This window comes from Lygodium microphyllum, chromosome 18 (assembly GCF_053477565.2).
Source record: "Lygodium microphyllum isolate KBCC chromosome 18, Lygodium_microphyllum_v1.1.10, whole genome shotgun sequence".
Taxonomy (NCBI): Eukaryota; Viridiplantae; Streptophyta; class Polypodiopsida; order Schizaeales; family Lygodiaceae; genus Lygodium; species Lygodium microphyllum.
This window is the reverse complement of record NC_141152.1, coordinates 85,394,429-85,415,994: the sequence shown is the minus strand read 5'-3', so window position 1 is coordinate 85,415,994 and position 21,566 is coordinate 85,394,429.

Sequence of the window (21,566 nt, the reverse complement as noted above, 5' to 3'; positions counted from 1 at the left end):
CTTATGAGTCTTTGATGTAGAGGTACCAAGTCTCCTCTCCACTCTCATAGCAGCTCTAATCAATGTGTTTAATGTACCATTTTGACCCATCTCCACATTGGCAATGGGGTTCCTAATCTTACCCCTCATGTCCTTCATGAAATAGGTAATCTGCATTTCAACTGAAGGTGCATCATCAGCATCTAACATGTTCAGTAAGTTCTTAAACTTCTGGGCATAGTCCTCCACCAGCATAGTCTTTTGTTTGATCTTCTTGATCTTCCCTAAAATATTGCATTGAGTTTTTTCCTTATGGAACCTGCCCAAAAGTGTTGTTTTTAAAGCATCATATGTATAAGTTGCCATACCATAATTGGCAAACCAATCCATGGCCTTCCCCTACAAGGCGGTAGCAAACTGCTGCTTCTTGACATGATCTCCATACATCTAGTTGAATCCACTGGCTGTCTACCTTGTCTCAAATTGTGCCACATGGCAATCAAGGTCTTCCTTCTTTTTGTCTAAAAATTTAGATGCTTGAACCTTTGGACTAAGGAGTTGGTTTGGATTCATTATGCTTTTCTTCTTGGGCTTCCTTTGAGGTGGTAAAGGATTAAAGTGCATAGACCTCTAAGATGGGATTCTAGCACTCTGTAACAAAAATTTCCTCCCCAACACTCTACGATGTAACCTCTCAAGTGCCTATTTAGGAGTATCTTGATGTTCAAGAGGAAATATTATCTCATCATCTGACAAATTGTGACAATCTATTGAAGTGGCAGGGGAATGAAATGTTGTTGAGGTACCTACACAGGTACCCCCTTCCAAAGAAGTCTGCCCTCCATCAATGAACTGTGCTTCATCCAGTTTTTACGCAAGCCTTCTGCTCCACTCCTATCATTTAGCCCTCCAATCTGCTATTGCTATCTTGCAAGGGCTTTCCTGAATTCTCAGGATCAGCTCCTAATAAGAATAGGAGTGGATAGATAAAGGTAATTGTATAACATAAATGATACCCATAAAAGGCACATGATACACCATTAATGCCATCAGCATTCCTCTTGCCTAATCTTGTAGCCTAATTTCACAAAAATTGGTAGTTTTGTGCCTAAAGTGGTTCAAGGTCTGTGCCTAAAATAGTGCCAAGTTTGCACCTAAAGTAGTGCCATGTCTGTACCTAAATAAAAAAATTACTTCCATGAAATTGGCAGGGATCGCCAGAGTATTATGGCCTCTCAAAACACCATAACAACCTTGGGGGGGTCACTCATGAATATATGTATATATAACGTGAGTTCAAAATAAGGGGTTTTTAAAACACCAATTTTTTACATTTTTTACATACAGAAGGGTGTCATTTAAAGGGGTTACTTACAGATTGAATAGAAAAGGGTTGTGTTTTATTCAAGAAAAATTCACAGATTAGGATATTTATAAATAGGCCATGAATGCACGTTATATAGAGAATTTATATATAGTGAACCCCCCGAGATAACAACCCACGACACATTAATCTACCTGAAATGACTTGAATACTATAGGAAACTTATTGAACAGGTTTATAGCCATTATAAGCATATAATATTTATAAAAGACACTCGGATATGAAACACATATCATATTCAGTAACAAAGAACTTCTATCCATAGAAATATCACACAGTTTATTATTATCATGACCATCCCCGATTAAATAACTTGAAAGAAAACATCATTATTACTCAGGAAATAAACATAGACCAATAGGATCAAACATCAATAACCACATGAGGGCATTGTCTTGAATCATATTCCATACATGTCAAATAATTTTTGATTGAATACAACTACTTGATGGTTTTACATGTACATGACTTTTAGGTGAAACATCATATGGCATATAAAGTTGCTTTACACATGCTGATTGAAAAAGCCTACATGCATAAAAGTATTAAGGTATGAAATAGGACTAAATAGATGATGGAATTTGAGCCCTAACAGAATTCATCATGCAAGAAGGCATTCTTTATATCCATTTGTTGCAAACTTTTGCTGCCAAAGCAATTACACATCTAACAGTTGCCATCCTAACAATTGGACTAAATGTCTCTTCATAATCTATGCCATATTTTTGAGAATAGCCTTTTACAACTAGCCTATTCTTATACATGCTAATAGAATGATCCACATTATGCTTAATTTTTAATCTCGCTTATATCCAATAGCTTTCTTGCCTTTAGGCAATGGTACTATATCCCAAGTCTTATTGGTTTCGGAACCATTGAGAGTTCCACCCTCTCCTATTGAGGCTCGAGTTATACTCTCATTCCTTCAGCACTTTTGTTACATGTGAGATTTCCTTGACTTAATATATATCGATATATTCTACCTTTAATATTGATGTATTTTGAATTTATGATACTAAGATAAATGAACAGTAGTTCTCATCATAGACTACAATGTCACATCAAGAAGTGACATTAATGGGGAAATAGAATCAACAACAGTGGGGTTAAATATAACAACAAAAGAAAAAGCTAGTGATGAGCCAAGAATTTGGGGTGGATTCCTTCCATCTTCTCTTTTTATATCATTCCTTTCCAATGATCGCTTTTCACTACACAAGTATCTTCACCTATAATTGCTAGGTATGGGGCTTTCCTAAGCAATCAACTATAATTAGAGTGCATTTAGCTCTTGATTTTGTATGCTATCCCAAGGCCACTAGTGTTAAGTGTTTTGATGTTTCCAATTAATCCAATGAGTCATGTCGATGTTCTTCTCATAGATTATGGTTCCACATGGCTTAAAATGAACATTATAATGGTTCACCAACCACATGGTGAGTTGACAGTCATGGGTTCCATTCCCATGAATAGCAATGATGAAGACACCTTTGCATAATGTTAAAAAGAGATTATAACTCTACTTATCTAGTCCCCAAGGTGGGCATTATAGTGGGACGGCCTGTTGAGTTGGTACTCAAGGGCCTCGACACCACTCAATTACAAGTTTTGATGTTTAATCCATAGTATTCATCCAATGGAAATCATTTCCTATCTATTTCATTGGTCTTGAATGTTGAAAAACTTGACCATCAAACACATCATTTGAGTATTGCTCCTAGGACCTCAATCCTAGGGTACACTAAACAATCCTACATTGAGAGAATTTTCCTTTAAATAGTTAAGATCTCTAGCTTTTAACTTCCCAACTTGAACTTTATCTTGAATCCTTGAGTATAAAAATATGTAATATCATATCCTTCTGCAAAATGACTTCCTCAAGAATATTAATCATCTCAACACAATGAGAAATCTACAAATCCATTACATTCCTAACTTGAGAACTCCCTTGTTGTAGCAATGCTTCTATTAATTGAAGTCGACTGATGACATATAAAGCTTCTGAGAGCGAAGTTTTGAGCCCACGATGTTCCTAAAATTTTCCAAAAAATCCAGAATTTAGGGAAAAAATATTCGACATCGAAGGTGGCGGCTGCAGCTAGGACGATTTTAGGCACCAAGTGAAAGACGGCTTTTTAAAGGCGCCCGAGCAACACTTGTGGATTTTTGATAATTTTTCCAACTGCCGTACGATTTTCCAGGAGCTTCCAGTCAGTGTGGGATGTCGAGACGGATGCGTAGGATTTTTCAAAGGCTGAAACGGAGCCCAGACGCGAAAGAGGCCAAAAATTAGCCAAGATTTGAAAAGGTGGACAAATTTAAGGCCAAAGGGGGGGTGCCCTTTGGGACCTTTAACCCCCCCCCCCCTCAATTTTTTGTGAAGAAAACGTGAAGGAAGCGTGGAGCATGGCGTGAGCAAATGCCGCCGATTTTTTCGCCCTCACCCTCATGGATCATGTTTCCGAGCTGAAAGCAACCCATGCAACCGACATTGGGCCTCAAATTCTCCCTCTTGGCTGACTCTATCGCCGGTCTTCGCACCAGATATGGCTTTCTGGATGAAGAGATCAGAATCTAGTCTTTCTCTCTCTTCCCTGTGGGCTGTTCATGTGCACCATCTTGAAGGAGGAACCAGGAAGGAGAATGAAGGAAATGGTGGTGGAGATTGATGGAGATGCTGAAGATTGATGTACAGCATTGGATTGAGAGCAATGGAGGCTCCATTTACTGGTTATCTAGTCATTCAAGGCATCTCGGGTTACGAGAAAACACGGTATGACCATTTTTATGAAGAAAATGAAGGATTTTTTATAGTTTATGATGATAATTATGTTCTTTTTGGATGAAATTTGGTTGTGTGCTAGATGCATCATGAGTAATTGCTATTTATCAGAAAATCTTGATTTTGCAATTATTTACATGCTCTATTTAATTCCCGTAAACCCGAAATGCAGTCTTTAAGCGGTAAAATGGTAGTTTTTCCATTTCGAGTGGGTGAAAGATGTTCCCATGGGGGGAAAATGGAAGATAAATTGTATGTTAGTATGCTGAAGTGATTGGAGCAAGAAAAACCAAAAAATAGTATATTTTATTACCAAATAAATCAAGAAAATGAGAAAAATAAGGGAAAAAAAAGAAATACGTCTTACAAAAATAAGGAAAAATATAATGATTGTTTGTGGATGTATGGTAGTGGCAAATCATGAGGTTTAGCCTCAGTTTGCCCTATCTCCTTGTCAAAGTTTGTGGTTTATCACTTTTTATACATCAAAACATGACAAAATGAACCTCTACACCTATGCAACGAAAGCAATACCTAAACGTAAGGGGGTTGGGATGGTTGAATGGTGTGATTTGTGTGCTGATCATTGCTAATTTTCTGATGCATATCATGACATAGAGTTTGTATATTTTAATTAAGAGGATAGTAGCACGAGTGTTGTCTCGGTGCTATCCTTACATCGCCGCAACGGGTTAATGAAATGCATTGGAAAGCTTGGTTGTGCACAACATGTTTCTGATTTGAAAATTATGTTTGAGCAATTTAAGATCATCCACTTTGCATGTGCATGTAAGCCATGGTATCAGAATAAAAAGGATTGGATGCATAGCACCTGTTTTCAATGACAATGACCCACGCTTGAGTGTGGAAAGGCGTCCTAAGCCGTAGGATAGACGTTCGTTTCTTGGGGGATTATTTGGTAAGGACATATGGTATCTCTTGGAATACTTTCGAAATGAAAGAGTGGAGTTTGTTCGTTTGTTTTATATGTTGAGCAACGCATCAAGGGTCTAATCCCTGCAATGTAGGAGAGTTGCAATGGGGCCGCGGAGTTTCTACCGAGAGGTTGCCTCCCATGTATGTGATTATCGTGGCATTTATTGCCAATGTGTATGGGTTATCCCTCTATGGAGTTTATAGAAAGGGAAACGTTGGACTATAAAACTATAAAACTATAAATGCATAGATTAGGCTTTAGGGCAATTTGTCCTTTGGCAAAAGATAGACGCTCCTAGCCCGCGAGGCCGTGAGGGTGTGTTTGTCTGTTATGAGCATGAGGTCCGGCTAGTGCTATAGCCAGTGCCGGCCCATTTGAGGTCCCATTAGTGGTGCGTGTGCCGAGAGCTGCCAACAAGTGGTGGTTCTCGAATCTAGGGGTTTTAGGGACCAAAAAAGTTGGTTTATGTCCTTTGGCAAGGACCGTCAAGCTGAAATACAAAAAGCAGAACGTGCTGAGGGGGCTAGACGGCGGTTGGAGATTATAAGTCGCTATTCTCCTCAAAGGAGTAGCCCGATACGCATAAGAGGTAGTGATCTTAGTAACCCAACTGCTGCACATAGTCCTTTAGGTGCAGGAGGAAGCGCAAGTTCTTCCTCTCTTCCACCAAGTCAACCCACTTCAAGTGGGGGTGTGATCTCATCAGTCCAAACTCCTATTGTCAATCTGATTGTCGTCATGGCACAACCCATTGCAATTCTTGCAGGGACGCCGGATCTGCCAGCTTTAGGAGTCTCTTTGCCCATTTTTAATGGGTTAGCCGAAGAAGATGCAGAGTTTCACATTTGTGAATTCCAAAGATTAATGTTTAATTACCGCATCCAAGATGAGGGACATCTTATGATGTTCTTTAACATGACGTTAAAAGGAAGGGCTGCAGTATAGTATCATAGCATAGAGACTGGAACCATAACCACAATTGACCAATTTTATGCAGCTTTTCGAGGAGGAGAATATGCCCCTGAAAAAGGTGGCCAATATTGGTTCCATGTTTTGAATGTAACACGCCAAGACCCCCATGAGAATGTGAAAGTCTATGCCAAGAAGCTTAAGTGTTTCATAAGTTACAAACTTACATTCCTATTCCGCCGAGGCTGCCCAATTGCAATACTTCTTGCATGGATTGGATTTCAATATTCAAGTACAATTGAGTAGTGTGGCTTTGGCTGATATAGACACCGCCATCACGCGGGCAGAAGGAGTAGAGTCACAATTACATATTAGGACAATTTCTAGGGAAATGTTGTCCGTCACACCACTTACAACTGAATCTTGAGGGACCACCCTCTTCAGGGTGTCGACTCCCTATCAGATTCTACTGCTTCTTCAGGAAATTGACATCAATAGCTATTTGCCGATATTGTTCAGAAATCATGTAAGTGTAGTGCTTCATCATATCCTTAACTTCGCCAAGGACATTAGAGGCGCTCGACTCATAGCCTTAATCGTCTATCCATCGTTCCATTGGCCTAACAGTTTTATTGGGCATTGGTTGTTGACTCACAGGAACAACATTAGGATTCAAAGCTTGTCCTCCAACATTTGATGGAGCCAACTGACTAGCCATAGGCATAGTCACACTGGGAGGAGCTGGCAGCAACGGTACATTTTGAACCATGCTTCCTCTCCCATTAGGGCTATTCATAGGCATCCCTTGGCTTCCATTTATCAATGGTAAATTGCCTCCAGGTACTAGGTCCGCATTAAGATTTATTTGAGAGGAGTAGGCCGCTTATAATCGTGACTCTACTCCTTCTGCCTATGTGATGGCAGTGTCTATATCAGCCAAAGCCAGACTGCTCAATTGTACTTGAATATTGAAATCCAATCCATGCAAGAAGTATTGCAATTGGGCAGCCGACGGAATAGGAATGTAAGTTTGTAACTTACTAAACACTTCCTTAAGCTTCTTGGCATAGGCTTTCACATTCTCATGGGGGTCTTGGCGTGTTACATTCAAACAAGCAACGAGTATTGGCCACCTTTTTCAGGGGCATATTCTCCTCGGAAAGCTGCATAAAATTGGTCAATTGTAGTTATGGTTCCAATCTCTATGCTATAATACTATACTGCAACCCTTCCTTTTAATGTCATGTTAAAGAACATCATGAGATGTCCCTCATCTTGGATGCGGTAATTAAACATTAATCTTTGGAATTCACAAATGTGAAACTTTGCATCTTCTTCGGCTAACCCATTAAAAATGGGCAAAGGAACTCCTAAAGCTAGAAAATCCAGCATCCTTGCAGGAATTGCAATGGGTTGTGCCATGGCGACAATCGGATTGACAATAGGAGTTTGGACTGATGGAATCACACCCCCACTTGAAGTGGGTTGACTTGGTGGAAGAGAGGAAGAACTTGCGCTTCCTTCTGCACCTAAAGGACTATGTGCAGCAGTTGGGTTACTAAGACCACTGCCTCTTATGTGTATCGAGCTACGCCTTTGAGGAGAATAGCGACTTACAATCTCCAGCCGCCGTCTAGCCCTCTCAACACGTTCTGCTTTTTGTATTTTGCCTTGACAGTCCTTTTCAGAGGACATAACCCAACTTTTTGGTCCCTAAAAACCCTAGATTCGAGAACCACCACTTGTTGGCAACTCCTAGCAGACACACCACTAATGGGACCTCAAATGGGCCGGCACTGGCTATGGCACTAGCCAGATCTCATGCTCATAACAGACAAACACACCCTCACGGCCTCGCGGGCCAAGAGTGTCAATCTCTTGGTAAAGGACAAACTGTCCTAAAGCCTAATCTATGCGTTTATAGTTTTGTAGTCCAACTTTTGCCTTTCTATAAACTCCACAGAGGGAGAACCCATACACATTTGGCAATAAATGCCACGATAATCACATACATGGGAGGCAACCTCTCAGTGGAAATCATCGCGGCTCCACTGCAGCTCTCCTACATCGCAAGGATTAGCCCCTTGATGCGCTGCTCATCATATAGAACAAATGAACAAACTCCACTCTTTCACTTCGAAAGTATTCCAGGAGATACCATGTGTCCTTACCAAATAATCCCACAAGAAACGAACGTCTATCCTACGGCTTAGGATGCCTTTCCACACTCAAGCATGGGTCATTGTCATTGAAAATAGGTGCTATGCATCCAATTTTTCTTATTCTGACACCATGGTTTACATGCACATGCAAAGTGAATGATCCTAAAGTGCTTAAACATAAATTTCAAATCAAAAACACGTGGTATACAACCAGGCTTTTCAATGCTTATTCACTAAACCGTTGCGGCGATGTAAGGATAGCGCAGTAAGATTAGTTCCCTCCAACAAGGGAGTAAACAGCCAGGTCTAGTTAATCATAGAGCGCAAGGTAATAACCTCCAGCAAAATGATGGACCAATACAAATATTGCAAAGGGGAAAGACCACTATAGAGGAGTTGCCACAAGGCAATGGAGTCAGCATAATCGAGGCTATATGCGTCAATGGCGCTGAAACCTCTAACCTACGAGCCGTGACAAGAGGCCAAAAGGCTAAAGAGGATGATAAAGATAATGCAAAACCGATCGAGGGAGACCCTAAGCAAGGGGATAAGGGGATGCAAGTCCTGAATCCTGGCATGGAAGGTGGACCTCTAAGGCGGCCTGTTGACAAAAAAGTCGATCCTAAGAAGGATGAGGAAGTGCTAAGAAAGAAGGCAAGAGCTAAAAACAAAGAAGCACCAAAGCCGGTCCCGAGACCAAAAGAAAGGATGGTTTGGTGAGAAAAGAGAGCTTTGGATACCTATCATGATTTTGATTTAGCAAGTTCTCTTTGCGAAGTCAAACCAGATGTAAACCTCTTACAGTTGATTAAATTATCTCCAGGAGTACGCAAGGAATTTAAGAAGATCCTGCGTATTGGGTATATTGTAGAACCTTTAGGCATAGCACGAGTAGGGGAAGATTGGTTTGATCATGCTGAAAAGAATTGCCCTAGGGTTCCAGCATACGTGGATGGAATATTAGTGGAGCATGCTATCATAGACACTGGGTCCTCCGTCAATATCATGAGTTCAGAGTTGATGGAGAGGTTGGGTCTAGACATCCAAAAAGATAGCTCGACCCTTCTTAGAATGGCTAATGATAGCCTAAGGCAACCAGAAGGTTGCATTACTAAAGTCCATGTTACAGTTGCAAGTGTAGAATGCTTCTTGGACTTTAGGGCGATAAGATTTTCAAGACGTCCTAGCTATCGAGTCTTGCTAGGTAGGCCTTCGATCTTAGGAACAGACTGTCAAGTCGATATACCCGTCGATCGAGTGGTTCTAGGTAGAGATGCTAATCGAGTAATAGTCGATGCTTACCCTGAGTCTCCTTAGAGTGAGAGAGCTCCTTTATCCTCTACTGAATTAGAAACAACAAATGATCCATCTGGTAGTGAGACATCATCCACTGATGAATCTAGAGAGGGGTCCACTACAAAGGATATTTATCAGATAACTCTAAATGAGCCGATAGAGCTGGAAGATAGGATAAGAGATGCAGATGTGATTGAGGTGGACCTTGGCACACCAAATGATTCACGACCAATTAATTTAGGTTCCATGCTCATTTCAGCAAAAATGGAGGACTATGTGTCCTTGATTCAAGAATTCCGCGACATCTTTTCTTGGAGTTAGGATGAGCTGAGAGGCATTCCTCCCAGCCTAGCTGTTCATACTATTCCCGTAAAAGAAGGCAATCGTCCTGTGCCTCAGAAGGTAAGGCGTATGCCTTTTGAATTGAGGGATGGATTGTTTGAGGAGTTACAGAAGTTACGAAAAGCTGGTTTAATCTTACGTGTATAGCACATAGAATGGTGTTCACCAGTTGTCATCAAGAAGAAGAAAAACAACCAGATCCGACTATGTGTAGATTTTAGAGAGCTGAATAAGCAGACGGTTAAGGATTAATACCCATTGCCATTTATTGACCATATTTTGGATCAATTAGCATGTAGGAAAATATACTCGTTTATGGATTGCTTTGCAGGATACAACCAGATGGCAATTGCAGAAGAGGACAAGTTGAAAACCACGTGATCATCTGGCAAAGTGGTTAGTCACTTTGCAGGAGTTTGGTTATGAAATTAAGAGTAAGCCATCGAGGTTACAGGGTATTGTGGAATACCTTGTGGATTTTGGGGAGCCGAAATATACTTTGGCTGAAGGAAGTGATATTGAAGAAATGTTTAAAATTGATACAGCTTCTATTCCATGTTGGTATGCTGCTATCACGCATTATCTATCAACAAGAGAGATTGGAGCTGGTTTATCCAAATCAGAAAAGATGAAAATCAAACAACAGGCTTTGAAGTTTTCCTTGATCGTAAGAACACTATATCGACAGGGTGTTGATGATATCTACCGCCGATGTGTGATTCCTGACAAGGTTCCTTTCATTTTGGAAGAGTGCCATGACTCTACATGTGGAAGGCACTTCGCTAGACTGTTGATGGCACAGAAAGCTTTAAGAACTGGATATTGGTGGCTGTCCATCTTCCAAGATTCCTTTGAGTATGTTAAGAGATGTGATACATGTCAAAGTTATGACAGCAGAGAGAATAGGAAATGCCCACTTACATCTATCATGGCTATCCTTCCATTTGAGAAGTGGGGCATTGATTTTGTGGGTCCTATCACCTCATCCTCTACTATCCAGAAGAGGTACATTATAGTAGCAACTGATTATTTCACGAAATGGTCAGAAGCGCGGGGGACGAGGCAAGACAATGCAAAGGAGACTACACGTTTCCTTTTAGAGCAGATTATCTACCGTTTCGGTCCACCGAAGGAACTAGTGTCAGATCGTGGAACCCACTTTTTGAATAAAGTGATCAAAAGCCTGACTGAAGCTTGGCAAATCAAGCACAACAAAACGACCCCTTATAATCCGCAAGCCAATCGACATGTCGAAAGTACTAATAAGAAGCTTGTGGGTATCTTGTCTAAAATAGTCTTTGAAAAGAAACGAGACTAGGACAGGAAGTTGTATGTGGCAGTATGGGCGTACAATACAACGTTCAAGCGAGCTACTAGCCATACTCCACTTAAATTAGTTTATGGGGAAGAGTGTGTGTTACCCCTTGAAATCGAGTTGCCAACCATACGGTTTGCAATTAACCACTCTTTCGGAGATGAGGATGCACTCTTTGAACATTTCACGACCATAACCCACCTGGATGAACTGAAATTGCAGAGCTTGTTACACCAGGAGGTAGCTAAACGTCGGATGAAGCAATTGCACGACCTTAAAGCAAAGAAGTATACCTTTAAAAAAGAGCAATTACTTCTATACTACGATGCACGTAGAGAGCTGTTTCCAGGGAAGCTGGAACCTAGATGGGATGGGCCCTACAAGATTGTTAGGATAGGGAAAAATAGGTCTATGGCTCTACTAGCTGATTTGCAGGGAGTAGAATTTAAAAATAAGGTTAATCTTAATAACATTAAACCTTATTATTTCTAAGTATACTAACACGGAGAAATGCATCGCAGGTCCATGCTGGGGCTGATTTGAGACCTACAAAAGACCTTAAAGCCGGTTGATGGGGTGATTAATCCCTTATTTGAAGCACCCATATCTGGAGCAGAGATACCATCAGGGAAAACGTATCTGGTGGAGCAAAGGATACAAAGTGATTGAGCAAAAAGATGGAACCTTTGTGTGGGAGATCAAAGTATTCTGCCATCACTGCTTACGAATGTTGACAAGTATCCCTGTTGAGTTTAATGAAGAAGGTGGGATGGAGTTGTCAGTTCATTCTCTAAACATGTTAAATTTTGACTATCATAATTACAAATAGAGGAGTTCGTGATGGCAGGCTATGTAAACCCATTGTGGACGTACACATTATATTTTGACGGAGCGTCCAGGGGCCCTAATAAAAAAGGGAGTGTTGGAGTAGTAATCCGAGATCCCCGACGTAGAGTTATGATGAAGTTAGTTACTTATCTCGGGGTAGGATTCACTAACAACATGGCAGAGTATAAAGCCTTGATTATGGAACTGCATATTGCCAAGCAAGGTGGTATTCGGCGGTTGTTGGTAAAAGGGGATTCCCAGTTGATCTTGAATCAGCTAGATGGGACATACACAATGCGGAATCCCATCCTTCGTATGTATCATCGAACTACCATGACCCTACTTGAGGAGTTTGAGAGAGTGTCTCTTCAGCTGATTCCACGTTACTGGAATCAGTTTGCGAATTCGTTGGCAAATCTTGCTTATGAAGAAGACCTTTTCTTCAACTGTGGTCCTAATTTGGATATTGCTATCAATAATGAGGCAGGACCCGATCGCTTGTGGGGAATGTTATCAGAGCATGCAATATATGGCAAGTGATGGTTGATATGGGTGATGCAAAGAGTAGCCGAGACCAATCTACCGTTCTTATCCTGGACCCATAGACTGATTAGACAGCATGTTATGTGTATGCCTCTTACTATTAATGCAAGAGGGATAAATCAGGCCAAAATCATAGCATTACATGTAGCTTCAATCCCCCAATCAATCAGGATGCAATAGGCATCAAACCGGTTATGTAGTCATGCCCAAACAAGCATAGGCATACAAATACATGTTATCTCAGACCTGAAATATGTTGCAAAAGATTCTATCATCAGAATTCGGCAAATCCGACATCACCATCGTGTCTGGAGCATGCCAAAACCCCAACTTAGACTCTTACCTTGCCTGAATTGGGTTCCGAATGCCCAAGATATGACAAAAAGAGTGATTTTTTGGGCCAAATTTTGAAACAGGTGCAAAAAAAACGTGAGCTAGCTGGGGGGGGGGTTCTGCTATCCCACGTGTCAACAATGGGGCCTAAAGGGGTCACAAATGAGGGCCAAAGAAGGCCTACACCAAGCCTCAGCAAGCCTTGATAGGCTAGAAGCAAGATCCAGGTGAAGGAAGCTCCAAGAGGTGTGAGCTATGCCTGCCCACTGCTTGTTTACAGCCTGTGAGACCTGAGAACTGAAGTAAAACTCTAAAATAATGAAGCAACACCTCAATTTCAATGCCCTGATGGTGCCTCAATAGGCTAGGAAGAAGTTCGGGAAGCCGGGGAGTGACGAGAGCTCAAGAGAATGAGCTATGGCTACCGGGAAGGAAACCCAATGCGAGTGGGGAGTTGATGGGATGCTGAGAATGCCACAAACCAAGCTCAAGAGTCGGAAAGCAAAGCTCTGATACGAGTTGAAAGGGAGCGACGGATCGAAGGTTGGACTCGAGAGCTATGGTAGGAGAGCAAGAGCAAGAAAAGAAGAGACTAGAAATGGGAACTCCAACAGTCACAATGTGTGACTGGGCCTTCCTTTATTCAAACTGTCACTAAAAGAATAAAGAAGCGGTGACTGTCAGTGTAATAATACTCCAATGGAAAACTTAGATGCATCTATATGCACATGGAACGTTCTGTTCCAATCTAGGGCTCATAAGATGGGTGTGGTGGTAAGAGCCTTTTTCAATTCTTCATAAGAACATTGGCATTCTTTGGTCCACTGGAATACAATTAGCAGCTTGTACAATGGTCTTGTGACTAGTTCATAATTGAGTACAAAGCGCCGATAGTACTCTCTTGTATGACCTAAGAAGCATTGAACACCCTTATAACTGTTGGGTGGTGGCAAGTCGACAATAACCTTGATCTTCGAGAAATCAGTGGTGTGGCGATGCTATTCTTGGACACCACATGCCCTAGGATGCATCCATGTTTCACCCAAAATTGGCACTTCAAGGGGTTCAACAAGAGATTATAAAGTCAACACTGCTCAAAGAGTGCGTGTAGTTTCTTTAAGTGTTTCGCTAGCTAGAGTGTACTCATAGATCATCCAAAAACACCTCTAGCTCGCGTCTGAGAATGTCTTTGAAGATCATGCACATCAGGAATTGGAAGGTTGCAGGTGCATTCATTAGCCCAAAGGGCATAATGACGTAGGCGAATTCCCCCCACTCTATAGCGAAGGCAGTCTTGTGCTTGTCATCTAGGTGTACTCACACTTGATTGTAGCCCGAGAAGCCATCCATAAAACTGTAGGCTTATTTACCTGCCACCCTCTCAAGCATGTGCTCGATGTATGGCAATGGGTAGTTATCTCTTTTCATAGCAGCATTGACTTTCTTGTAGTTGACGCACACTCGGATCTTTCCATTTTTCTTCATAATGATCACTATAGGTGATACCCAGTCTATGTGCTCTATTTTGTAGATGAATCTTGCTCTCATGAGTTTATCAATCTCCTCTTTCACTGCATGGGCATGCTTTGGATTCATGGGGTAAGGGCGTTGTTTTACAGGGACAGCGTCATGGACCATAGGGATGTTGTGGGTCACAACCCTAGGGTCGACTCCCATAAGTTCATCCAGAGACCAAGCAAACATGTCCACGTACTCTTATAGGAGAGCAACAAGGCTAGCCTCCTCATCCTTAGCTAGGTCCTTTGCTATGAATACAGGTCGAGGCTTCTTACCTTCCCCTGCCAAGTTGAATAACTTGACCTTGGCAGGTCCTTCAAGAGGCTCGTTGGTCTGGCCTTGCCTCTTTGCTCCTAGCATGACCACCACTCTGTCACCCTTCTTAAACTTAGTGAAGCACTTGGATAGGTCTTTCAGTTTCTTCTGTCATTTTGCATCTGCCTCTTTTTTTGTTTCTTTCTTTCCTTCTTTAGCCGATTGCGCCTTAGGTGGACCGGGAAGTCCCCCTTGGTGCGTTTGGTTTTGGATGGCATGGGTATTTCAGGGTCGCTCTCCATACAGACTTTAGACTCCGAGTTGAACTTACACCCCACACTGGAGGAAGGAGTCTCCTCAAGTGGTCGTAGTTCAGTAGGTGCGTCTATCCTAAACACAGGTACCACTAGTGGTTGGGCAATTCCATCCTGCTCATAATCCATTGCCCCTATGCGTTCCAACCAAGAGCGATCGCAATCCAATCTCATAACTCCTCTCTTGATCTCATATGCATTCTTTTCTCGAGGGTTGGAGTCTACTCTTATCTGCTATATCACCCTTCCATCAGTATCGTACTCCACGGTATCCATTTCCTCCTCGCTCTCCTCTCACTGATGGAGGAACAATCCTCATATTCATTGTGAGAACCATCGCTCCCTGACTGTTTGTTGTCTCTTGGGTCATCCTTTCTAGCCTTTCTCTCGTTGGTGAATAGAGCCCAGTTGTATAGCAAGTTCAGGTCGTGAACTTTGGTCCACTTCCACTTATGCTCACCCAGGAGGTCTCTAAGGGGCAAGATATCAGCGGAAGGATTACCCTCCATTCTGCTTGTCAAATACTCTAGGGTTTCCTAGAGTTCTAGATTATTATTTGGGACATGGAAAGTGACAGATTTGGGCCGACCACACGCACTCCTTACCATCATGCAGAGTGGTACTGAGTGTTCCTCATCTGACATGCACATGGCTTGCGCGGCTTGCTTATACTCCTCCTCATCATCTGAGAATAGGAGATTGATGGTTGCAAGGACATGCATCCAATCTTGCTCATCCTCAGGGCAGGGGATATACTTGGTTAGCGGCCCATACGATATGTTTGGTTGCGTGTCACCCCTCAATGTGGATGAGATGGCATCTAGATCAACAGGTGTTGTCTTTCAGGTATCCATCTCCACCCTTAGTGCTTCCTTCTGATTCCCTAAGAAAATTAGAAAATTGCCCTAGTCCTCGATGACTCGTGCATTCCTCATCCAGGGTCGGCCTAGCAGGATGTCGTAGTCCACTCCCTTCATAATAATGAAGTGTATAGAGAACTAGACACCTACAATCTTCATTGGCCAATTATTTAAAACTCCGAATGGCCTTACCTTCATTCCATTTTCTAGTGTGACATTAAACCTAGCAATCTCGATGGGAGGGTTTCCCCATGCCTGTAAGACTGTATGGCTCAAGACACTATCCCCTACGCCCATGTCTACGATTCCTTTTCGCGTCATGTCTCCTAGGGCCAAGATAGGTAGCACAGCGTGCATCTCGGTGCCCTCCCAAAAAGAATTTATGTGTAGAGATTTAGGCACTGAGTGTAGTGTCAAGCTTGGTATCTATGTAACTAAATCATGCTCATACACGTCAGCAGCTATATGCTCAGTTGGTTCCTCCACCCAATGCTTCAGTTCTAGCCAAAGCGTCAGATGTTGCCTAAGCAGGTCTCCTAGGCTCAGGGTTATTGGGGTGGTTACTAATGTCTTAAGGAGGTTACTCGTCATTTGTCTCTCCTCCATTCCCACACCTCTAGGCCATTGGCCTTGGGTGTTTTGCTAGCCCCTGGCTCCTAGGCTTCTCCTAGGTGGTGCTGCCTTGTGGCATAGGCGCATCTCTTGATCTTGTTCGAGAGTGTGAGACTAGGGTACTCACACTAGAGAAGTCCTTGGTTTTGTCTTCTATGATGGCCTCAGCATCCTTCAGGTTCTCTTATCTACTCCTTGACCTTTTCAATCGCTTATAATTGGTGCTTCAGGTGGGGGTACTCCCCTACCTTAGCACTCCCTTTCTATGTTGTTTTTGGAGTGGTAGTTTCAGCCTCAGCATCCGTTACCTTCCTGCCACTCATTAGCGTCGTCTCTTCATTAGTTTTGAGAGTGATCTTAGAGTCGGTTTTCTTCTTTCTCCACCTACGACTCTTCTTCCCTATTGAGGCAGCATCTAGGTTATTAGGCCCAGACAGTGATATGCCAGCCTGCTGCGTTTGTGCACGTGTGATGACATGCAATGGGATGGGTGTATCCTTGATGTTGAATGTCTCAATGCCAAATAGCCCCAAAGGTACTGATGGTACATTTCCTGAGCTCAAGGACAGCTTTTGTCTAGGGCATTCCTTGAAGAGATGGGTGATATTGCACTCAGCACACGTGAGATCAGCTCTCTCCCTATTAGCCTGCTCTTTTTCTGGGCATCGTGTGGATATGTGACCAAGGTGACCACAAATCCAACATGTGACTAGGTCTTCAATTGGCCTTGAAAAACCTCTACCTCTTCCCCTTCCCAACACCATCATGGCCCTAGTCAATAGTCCATGAGGAACAGATTACCCTCTTCATCATACGAGATGTAAGGGTTCATATATGACTCCTCGTCATTGGGCTCTTCCACATAGTGGATGGGAGCATCACTCGGTGGATGTGTCACAAAGGGCCTAGGTGGTCTGGGTATGCTAGTGGGATTGATCTCTAATCTAGGAATGGCTGGTTTTGCATCATTAGGTGTTGGAAGGGCCAATGGGGCTCCTCTTTTGAAGAGGTTAGGCAGCCTATTCCCGTAGTATGGTGAGTTCTACTGTTGTGCATAGGGAAACTTTCTTGGCAATTGACAAAGCATTGCGTTGTATCCAAATCTTCCACAATTTGCAAAAGGCCTGGATCTTGGATCTTGGCACTTGGCAGGGATGTGGTTGCCTCCACAGTGCACACAGTGAACATGCGGTCTAGTGGGTCTCTTTACCAACTCCTGCAACTGTGCTAGCTCCATCCTGACTTCAGCTAGCTCTTGGTCTTGTGCCATGCTCTTGCCCTTATCTTGCATGTCAAGGGCTGATCTCTCGCTATAGGTTGTGGCTTTCTCTGTGGTTCTTTGGCTAGAGCCATCTCGATTTGAGCTTCTAGTGCTAGCCGCTTGGTGATAAGCTCGCTCAGCGTCAGCCCTGCCTCTAGCTCTTTACTCACATGCTTAGGAGTTGTCTATGAGCTCTTTACTCAGAGGCTTAGGAGGTGGCTACTACTTGGTGTTGTCTATGAGCCGCTTGGTGACAAGCTCGCTCAACGTCAAGCCTGCCTCTAGCTCCCTCTCCCTCTCCGTGTTTGGCCCTGTCGTGGCCTTACTAGCTAAGGCTAGAATGCGTCGTGTCTCGTGCACCTCTAAGTCTTGTTGCAATTTTTTTGTCCTTTCCTCGTGGTTATACACTGTGATGCTTTGCAGCGCTTTCCTAGCTACCTTCCTCTCTTCCTCAAGGCTCATAACTACTTTCTCGATCGGTGTGCCGTGGAACACGGTCGTTGTTAGTATTGGTTGACCATATGCTGCAACTCGTTTGGGAACTCACCCAAGTCCATCTGTTCATCCTCTCGGTCTACATCTAGTCATATGCTGCAACTCGTTTGGGAACTCACCCAAGTCCATCTGGTCATCCTCTCAGTCTACGTCTGCTCCTGACATTTCTGCAACCTCTCACTCCACCAAGTTGTCAATCAATCCAATCAGCTCGGGTAGTGACTTGCCCTCAATCCTGTCATCTTCAAACTCTTTGGGGTCTTGAGGGTCCTATGAACAGGGCTCTAAGGCACCCAGCTACGTCTCAAGGTCTGCTCCTATTGGTGGGTTCTTTGAATTATTATGATTCTATGTGAGTTCCTTTTTATTGAAAGCAGCTGTCAATTCTATTCACACTTGTGCTTAGTGCTTTCCAGTGCATAGTGCCAAATCAGGTTTTCTTCCTTTTAATACACTTTAAATGATGAAATCAGTGTGGGGCACGAATGCAAAATGAACAACGTAGTTCCCACTTTTCCCCCTTTTGATCTTGGCCTAATGGCTCTAAGCGCATTTCTTGGCTGTCCTCTCGTATTGTCTAGGGTTTATGTTGCACACTTTACACTCTGTCAAGGCCGGATTGGAATCTGAGGGTCAGTTTCAGCTCTAAATCTTGTTTGTTCTATGGCCTGCTACTAGAGATTAACTCTAGGCTTCCCAAGTGTGGCTTCTCCAATTTCTAGCTTTTGAGAGCTGGGTTAGGTACTCAGGGATGTTTGGGGATGTGTTCAGAGTGGCCTTGGCCTGAGGAGGTGGCTCACTTACCAATTTAAAATGTTCTGCCATGGTGGTTTGAAACTGGGTGGTCTATGAGACTGTCCAAGTTGGAGTGTCCGATTGGATCAGGTGGTCCAATCCTAGTCTTGGTCTAATCCTATCACGTAGTTGGTCCAATCGGATCGGATGGTCCGAGTCTAAGGTGATGTGTCTGAGTCAGACGGTCCGACTGGTAGAGTGGTTTGACTAGTGGATGGTACACTTTTGTTTTGTTTTCTTTTGCCCTCCATTTTCATCAACTGGCAATTGATAGAGTTTCCATCAACTTGTGTGAGTCAAAGAAGAGAAGATGATGCTAGCTAGAATGCAACAGTGATCCCCAAAAAAAAGACACCATTCAAAGGAACAACCTCTATGTTTTTTTTTATGATTACCATGAGACTTTATCTCCACCTTCTCACCCATATTTAGGCCACAATCTTTACCAAAGTATTGATGCTCCTGAATTTTAGATTTATCAGTATCATAGGTGTTATCATGTCATAATGACTATTGTAGAGAACCAAGAAGGGGAGGAAACAAGGGGAAAAGAAATTATGCAACATGATGTTTTGAGGATGATATCATGACTGAGCTTATAAGGGTGAAGATTTTGAGTTGAGAAGTAGGTTACACCACAATTACTCCCCTTACAAGTATCTCGTTGATTTTCATGGCCAATAATCACTTGGAAACAACTTAACTACCATTCCATTATTATATGGAATTGGTGGGCTATAATTTTGACTACACCATGCTTAGCATGCTGACAATATTAGAAGAGGAGATGGTGAGGAGCTTCACCCTCTTGATCCCTCACTCTCACACACTCACTCCCTCACACTCTCACACTCCCTCTCTCAAGAGCACACACAAGCAAGAAGATGAGAAGGAGAGAAGAAGAAGAAGACTCTTGTTGCCACACACCAAAGAATGATCTCTTATTCACTTTTTGAACTTTATATATACAAACCCTAAAATCCCATGGACACCCATCCCTTTTTTACATGACCGGCCATTATGGCAAGGTTCTTTTTCCATTTCCCTCTTCTAGCCTTGTGCCTCTAGCCTACACACATCTAATATTTTACAATTGGCACAAGAGGGAGCTTGGTGCTCTTTTACAAGAGTTTTCCGAGTTTCTTTAGGCGCCTTTTCATTTAAGGTTGCGCTTTTTGCCCCACTTCATCTTTAGAGGCTGCCTGCATGTCTTTGCTCTTTTTCCATCTTCCTTTTTCTTTTTCCTCCATTTTTTCTGCCATCTCGACTTGGGGTTAACATTACCCCCCTCCTAGACAGGTGCCAGTCCCATGGCACTTTGGCATTGGTGTAAGGGTGAGGGACACATGTAAACTCAAGTGCTTGTGGAAGCTCAAGAATGATGTTTATCGGAGTAGCTAACTGGATGTCATGGGTGGACAAGGGCCTCCGAAGTTGGTGGTTTGGCGCTTTTGGGGTGCCTGAAGAAGAAGATGCGGTGCTCTACCTAAGGGGAGTGCTTTCCTCAGCGTGTTGGTGCATTGTGCTCATGTTAGTGGAATGGGGAGGTGGGTCTAACCACAAGTGAGCCCGGGTGATGTCCCACACTTGAGGACCCCATTTGTGCCAAGGGGGTGCGGTGCCAGTGGCTTAGGGTGACTGGTCTAACCATAGGTGAGTGTTACCTCCCTAGGTGTGTTCTGCCCTTGATGTGCCCTAAGCGTGAAGTGGGGGAGCAAAAAGGGCTTAGGGGATTAGGAGTGGAGCCAGCCGACTGAAGCCACCTGACACACCTAACTTAAGGACCCCTAGGTGCAGTGATCGTGCTTTTGTGGTGCTAAGTGGTTCTGCAAGTGAGTTTTTCCGTCCATTCAGTGTGGAATGGCGTTTGTGCTTTTCTTTTCTTCTGTTCTTTTCTTTTGTTCTTCTTCTTCTTCTTCTTCTTCTTTTGGATACATTTAGAGATAGTATTACATCAGGAGTATGATAGCCAAGTCTAATTCTCATCATCGGAATGAGGGGGGGAAGGATGGCGCATGGATTTGCGTAAAAATTGGTGGCTTTGCATGTACCCTTTCACGTTCATGCAGACGTGGAGAGAGGTGATGGATAGGAAGGGGTGATTACACCTAGTGAATTGGTTGTCACTCATATCCTCTAGGAGAGCTAAGCAAAAGGAAGGTAGTAGGCTAGCCCTCATCATTAAGCGGGCCATAGCGCAGCTATCAATAGCATTGGGATCAAAAAAGAGGGGAGGAAAGCCATTTTCCTGTGGTGCCGGATCTTGCTTGAGTAGGAGCTTAAGGAGCCTATTGTAATTACACCTAGTTATGAAAGCAGGATCGGGACAGAAGGAGAATTCTGCGAGGAAGCGCATCATGGAGTCGGTTAGGCTTCCTAAATCAAAAAGTAGAGCATCCTCGAAGGAGGTGGCATTGGAATTGTAGATGACGGGGAAGTCATGCCTCCCATGGAGGGTGGCGACAAAATCCACTCCTACCCTACAAGGATACGCCATGAATGTGGGGCCATTCCTCTCGTAGGGTAGGGTGTTGCAAAATGCCATCCAGGCAAGCATGTTGGTATTGCATATTCGCCTTCTCCAAAAGGGTTGGCAGTCGTAGCCCCTTACGGTGTGTGGCACTTCATACACTTTGTCTTGCCAAA